The sequence below is a fragment of the Engraulis encrasicolus genome, unplaced genomic scaffold (genome assembly GCF_034702125.1).
Source record: "Engraulis encrasicolus isolate BLACKSEA-1 unplaced genomic scaffold, IST_EnEncr_1.0 scaffold_66_np1212, whole genome shotgun sequence".
In the NCBI taxonomy this organism is placed as follows: domain Eukaryota; kingdom Metazoa; phylum Chordata; class Actinopteri; order Clupeiformes; family Engraulidae; genus Engraulis; species Engraulis encrasicolus.
Window position 1 is genome coordinate 224590 of NW_026945994.1, and position 6688 is coordinate 231277.

Below are 6688 nucleotides of genomic sequence, written 5' to 3' on the forward strand. Positions count from 1 at the left end.
CGCTTCCGAATGAACACCTGACCCACTTATCTCCCTTCGAGTTACTAGTTCTGAAAGTTACCATACTTATTAGCTGCTGTCCATTCAATGCAACACAAAGATACTTCGCATTTGAATTTTTGTGTCCATTTTACATACAGCGCCACCAGTTAGTATTGATGCCCTTTCATTTTATTTACAAAATGTGCAATACATCCAGAAATAAATAGAAATATACACAACATTTACCACCAGGATCTTTTAATTGAAGGTCCAAAGATATTTGGACGTATTTTTTCCAAAAGGATTTTGTATTTTCAAGAAAATATTGGCAGAAATATTTGCACCCCTCCTTCACAGGTTGATTGCACACAATCAGACAGCAATGGCAGCCTCCAAAGGTTTTGGTATTCATCAACGAGCTTCCTGCAATGCTCTGGTCTTTTTTATCCACTCTTTCTTTGCAATATGTTCATGACCTTGAACAGATACAGTATTCTTTCTCCTATTGACAGATTGTACATTCTTCCCAGGATTTTCAACAATATTTAAACCAGGAAACATTGCTTGCCAGTTTAAACCTAGTGTTCTTGCACATGTATTACACATGTTCCTATAAATGATGATGCCTGTCATGATACCTGTGATGCATCAAAGCCTCCAATACCTGATGCAACAATGGGGTGACATAATATTATAGATCGGACACCATGCTTGATTTTTGGTAGGATGTCCTTTTCCGTAAAGACTGTCAAGCAGAGTATGCAAACATGCTGTTAGTGTACATCACTGAAAAGCTGTACTATTGCTTCATATGACCTTTAAACATTCTTAAAAGTGCTGTGCTTTCCCTGTGTTCTCGTATACAGACTTCAGGTCCCCTTAATGGCTTTTTATCATTTTATGTGGTCTGCTTTGGTCTCCAACCAAAAAGCACAGCTTTATGTAGTGTGTAACATGTGGTGCTTATTGGAAAAAAACAACCCAAAACAGTTGAAAGTTGACCTCCAGGTCTATAGATGTTTGACCCTGTGTTTTTGTCATTATTGCACTGACTTCCACAGACTTCTATCACACTTTCTTCCTTCACCCCCACATCCAAGGATGTTCTTTACAGTTCCATGTTTGGCAGATTTCCTGGTAACATAACACGACATATAAATTAGTATTTCAAGGTCTTTTGAGATGACCTTTTATTATTTGGAGGTCTTGTTTTTGCAAATAATAGTGTTTCTGGTGTCCCCAGGCAGCTCCTATGTCTTGACCTTTGTGAAAGACGCACAAGATGTAACAGGTGGCCATTTAAAACAAAAATATCATTGGTCATTGGCTAATTCATGTCCTATGGGTAAAAGCAATTTGTGAAAGGTGTTTTTCATTAGTTATTTACCATATTTGAGTCCAATTAGGTTTCCACAGTGTTATCCTATAAAGGGTGCCAATACCAGTAACTCCGGGAGCTTAACCTTCTTCATTTTTTCCCTCCCAAAGTTTAGTAGTTAATGTTGTTGATTATTTGTATATGCTGTATCAACCAGAAGTTATCTATAGAAAAATCATGGTTAACCTAATTATTTGTTGTCTGGAGATATGTGCTCAAACTTCAAGGGTGCCAATACTAACTGGCAGCGCTATATATATTATTTTCTCTACATATAACGGTCCTCCTGTCCTCTCCTCTCCTCCTCTCCTCTCCTCCAGAGTTACTACCTGAACACAGAGCTGGACCTCCAAGAGCAGGTGACATGCATGAAGAAACTGCACCACCGCTGGAGATTGTGGTGATCTGCAGCACCTTCCCCAACCTGCACCACGAGTGCCTCTTCCCATTCACACAGTGAGTTCAGTCAGTGGAGCCCATTTGTCACAATTGTGCGACTAGGTTAATATTTTTGGAAGCTTCATTGGGTATGGGACACAAGCTCAGACTTGATAACCCTCTAGCTATACCCCCTTGATAACGTTGTGAAATGTTAAAGGCAGAAACGTCCCCATTTAACACTAGAACTACCACGGAGGGGTCAATTGACCTTTTTACCTAAAAGACCCACAAGAGGGTCATTTGACCCTTTGGACCCCCAGTGGACACTCCTTTTGTTGTGGAAATGTGGCTGTTAGCAGCTCACAGCTGTCACTTGAGTCACAGAGGGGTAGTTGGGGTAGTTTTGATACAAAGAGAACAGGCACATAATGTTGATTATGTTCTGTTCCTGTTCAGCAAAATGCTTTGGTCATACACTGTATTGTAAAGCTGGATTCCAAATGTAAAGAGGAGGATACTGACACCCTCAGAATTGGAAACCCAGTCTGCACAGTGTTGGCTACTTATATGTTACAAAATGATAAACAATGAATAATTGACTTACCTGCACATACTGGTGCTACAGCTCTTACTCTGCCAGTATTCCTATCGACTGATACTCTGTATATTTGCTTCATAGTGATTCGTTTCTGGATTGGATTGGTCAAATAGATTAGTCACCTGCAATGTGGAACTCTCCTCATTTGTTAGGCAAAAATTATGTTACTTGTTATATACTAACCTGATTATCATAATTTTGATATGACATCTTCCAAAATGTTCCAAAATATTTTATCCCAATTCCCTAACACTATCTTGAAAATTGAGCAGACTGTTCTGCATATGATGACTTATATGAAGAAATTGTGCTGACATGTTTTCAGGACAACCATTACACTGAGAATCAACCAATTGGGATAGATCAGCAAGGTACATCCATTTGAAAATTGTATTAAATGTAAGCTGATTGTGTTAACTGTAGGATACTTGTACATAGTCATTTGCAAGGATGTACTAAATGATTGAGACATGTACAAAAGCATTTGAAATGTGATGAAAGCAATGATAAATGTCATTCTGTTGTGAGGAACTGCAAATTAGTTTTGGGATTTGTCCATGTTTTGAGAATGACATCTCAGTTTCAAGAAATGAGCCAAACCAATGGAGAAAAACTGTAACACACTGTCCGCCAAACTGTGCTATCTGTCTTTGCTGCTGATATCTTCATGCAAGTTGCTATTTACCTGTGGTGATTTTGGAGGCTGACAGCCCTTGGGAAGAAGCTGTCTGTCCTCTGTCCCCCTCACCCCTCACCCCACACACGGCCCCTAACAGCCTCATTACCATAACAAAATGAGTGATTAGTGTATTCGGTAAAAGCCACCGGGTCAAATGACCCCTCTCTGGTACTTCTAGGTAGGCAGAAAATCCTGGTAGTTCTAGTGTTAAAAGGTATACTACTGGCAAAGTGTCAAGTAATGGACAGCTACAACTCTCATGCCACTCTCAACATCAAGGCAACTTGTGATGTTTTTTGCATACAATGGCACAATAGCTAGTTTCCCATCTCATCTATTGCTTCATATAAATATTTTTTTAAAAGTACAGGCAATTTTTAAAAGAAATAGTCAAGGTTTTGTTATCACACATAGGGTTCTAGTATGAGTGTCTTTCACTGTCTCTTAATTTATGTCTTTACTTTTTGATATTAAACGGTCATCGTAAATCTTGACTGTGTCTTTTAGATCGTGCTTGAGGTACTACAAAACCAGCCCTTATGATTAGGAACACGTCTTTCAGATGGAAATCAGACCTGTCATGATAAGCAGCTTCTACCAAAAGTAAGTTTGCCTCATTTTCATCATTCTCACTCATGACTCATGGCTCATGAAATAGTCTCACAAACGTATGCTTTAAAATGTCCTTGTGTTCAGAACAGTTCAGGTTCAATGCCCATGTGTTTTAAAGGGTATGTGGTGTTCAGGTATTGCAGAGGTGTAAAAAGTAAAAGTAAAAAGAAGTTTCCTTCCAACACCAGTAACTTATCTGAGTAACCAGTAGACCTGTGTATTTGTCCTACGATCAGCTAACTCTGCACTGGTTGGATCAAGTTTGTGATGGGTCCTTGTCAGGTGTTCAGTGTTTTTCATTAAAGGGACAGTTTGGTCAATTTCAACATGCAGTTGTAATGCTCACACTACCCTGGACTTGTCAGTGCCTGAGATTTTTTTTTCTTCTTCTTCAGCCGTTTCCGAGATCCTGGTCATTGTAATGGGGGCAGCTCTTTGTTTACATTTAAAAAAACATTTTTATTTATTCTCAAAAACATCCAAAAGGTCATAAAACATCAGCAGACAACTAGCAAACAGCAGTACCTTTTGGGAAAATATTTGGAGTTGGCCTATGTTTCATTTTTTAAAAATGTAAACAAACGCTGCCCCCATTAGAATTGCTCATATCTTGGAAAGGGCTGAGCAGAAAAATGTGCCATCACCAGGTACTGACAAGTCAAGGGTAGCGTGAGCAATACAACTGCATGTTGAAATTGACCAAACTGTCCCTTTAATAACACAGTCTATCTATCTCATTAGGTACAATGGTGTAACAGCTATGTAATGCCATGTGCTAGGGCTGCACAATTAATCGAAAATAATCGGAAATGGTGATAAATTAGTGAAATGGAAGTCGACATTTTAATCGTGGCAATAGTGACCTACTTTTGAGAGCGTGCTTGAAGCCAGAACATACTGACAGGCTGGTGTTTCTGGCCAGAAATCTGTCCACCTAAGTTTCATGCTATTGTCTTTACATAATTCTTACCATTCATTTCATTTTGCTCACCCCGTATATAGTTCATTCTTGGTTATGTTTCATCTTGTTAGAATTTTCAAAAAATCTGCAGAAAAACAATAATCGTGATTAATAATCATGATTACGATTTTGCCCAAAATAATCGTGATTATGATTTTTTCCATAATCGTGCAGCCCTACCATGTGCTAGTGTTGTAAAATAATTACACCACAAAAGTACTATTACTTTTACTTTTGACACCTCTGAGGTATTGGCTCCAAGGCTGAGCATTGTATCACAGTCCGTGACGCCAAGACTGTTGGGTAGGTGAAGCCCTTTCCTTTGTGGTTCAAAAATAATCGATCCTGATTGGATGTACAGCATTTTGTTTTGCGAGCAGGGCCAATCCGAAGATCCTCCAGGTACGCGTGTGAGCTCACGAAACTGAGCGGAAATAACACAAGGGTCTGGCGAGACTCAGGCTACACAGTAAATGTTGTGGTGTTAATTCAACACTTACAGAGTTCATTTAAGTCCAAATGGACTCAAATGAACTCTCTAAGTGTTAAATGAGCACTGCAGAATTTACTGTGTAGTTCTGGGTGGTTTGGTTTCAACCAGTGTTGCCAGAATGGGCTGGTTAGGATGACTGTATGCCGGTAAAAATGGCATTTAGCAGAAGAAATCAATAGAATTGGGTGGGATTTAGTTCTTCCAGGCGAGTTTTGAGCATTTTTAGGTCTGGAAATCATCAGCCTCATCTGGCAACCCTGGTTTGAACTCACATCGTACCACGGTGGTTGAATGCTAACCTACAGTACGTTGTTATTCGAGAAACGCCACCCCAGTTGAGGAGGAACAGGTACCAAAGGTCTAGGCCGATAGCTCAGTTCTTCTGGAGGGATAGGAAGACAGATGCTGAGGCACTCAAGGTTGCAAATTTGTTTTACTTTTTTGTTTGGCTACAATGCCTACGCGTTTCGGCCCTTATGGCCTTCTTCAGGGCGTATCAAGAGCAGGTCACATGTATGCCACTTTTTAAAACAATCAGGTTGGTCACATGACACGAGTCACATGATTAGCAGGTCACATGATTAGCAGATCACATGAGAGAATACAACAACAAGGAACTTGGGGTACCATAAGTAAGTCAAATACAATAGACTTGTTAGGTTAAGTAAACCCCAGCTTCACAGTAACAAATAATACACATATAATCATAATGATCTTTTACAACAGATAGTAGTTCTGGAGCAGTAGGAAAAGGCATATTTTTGTTAAATCATAAACATATATATAAATATCAATCACATCTCAGAGGAAAGGGGAGAAGTCCAGTTCAAGGTTAAGTCCTGGATATGTTGTTGCCTTTAGGGTATATATCCAAAAGGATTCCCGCTGTAGCAGTTTTTTCAACCTGTCCCCCCCTCTGATTGTTTTTTTGATGTGTTCTATGCCAGAGATCCTTAATGTGTCACAGCTACCATGTCCAACATCTTTGTAGTGCACGGCCATGGGATAATTGGGATTAGCGGTTCTGATGGCATATTTATGTTCTGCCAACCTTGTTTTCAGTTTCCGCTTTGTTCTTCCTATATAGAAGCATCCACATGGACATTCAAGTCTGTAAACAACGAAAGTAGTGTTGCAGTTCATAAAGTTGCGTATTGTATATTCCTGGCCTGACTTAACATCCATGAATGAGTTTGTTCTTTTCATGTTGCCACAGTGGTTACAGTTTCCACATTGGTGGTTACCACCTCTTGTATCCAGCCATGTTTTTGTCTGAACTGGTGGAAGATGGCTCCGCACCAGTTTGTCACTTAAGGTTGGGGCTCTTCTGAAAGTGATAGTAGGAGAGTCAGGAAGTGCTTCCCTAAGAGAGACATCACTGGTAAGTATGTCCCAATTCTTTTTAATGATTTGTTTTATTTTGTGTGCTTCACTGCTGTATTGTGTTACAAAGTACACTTGGTTTGGGCATTGTGCATTGTCTTGTTTCTTATCCAGTAGCTGTTCTCTGGGGAGGCTTTTGGCTCTGTTATAGGCAGCATGTATAGTTTTATCATTGTAACCTCTTTTTAGAAACCTGTCAGTCATTTCCTGTGCATTCAGTT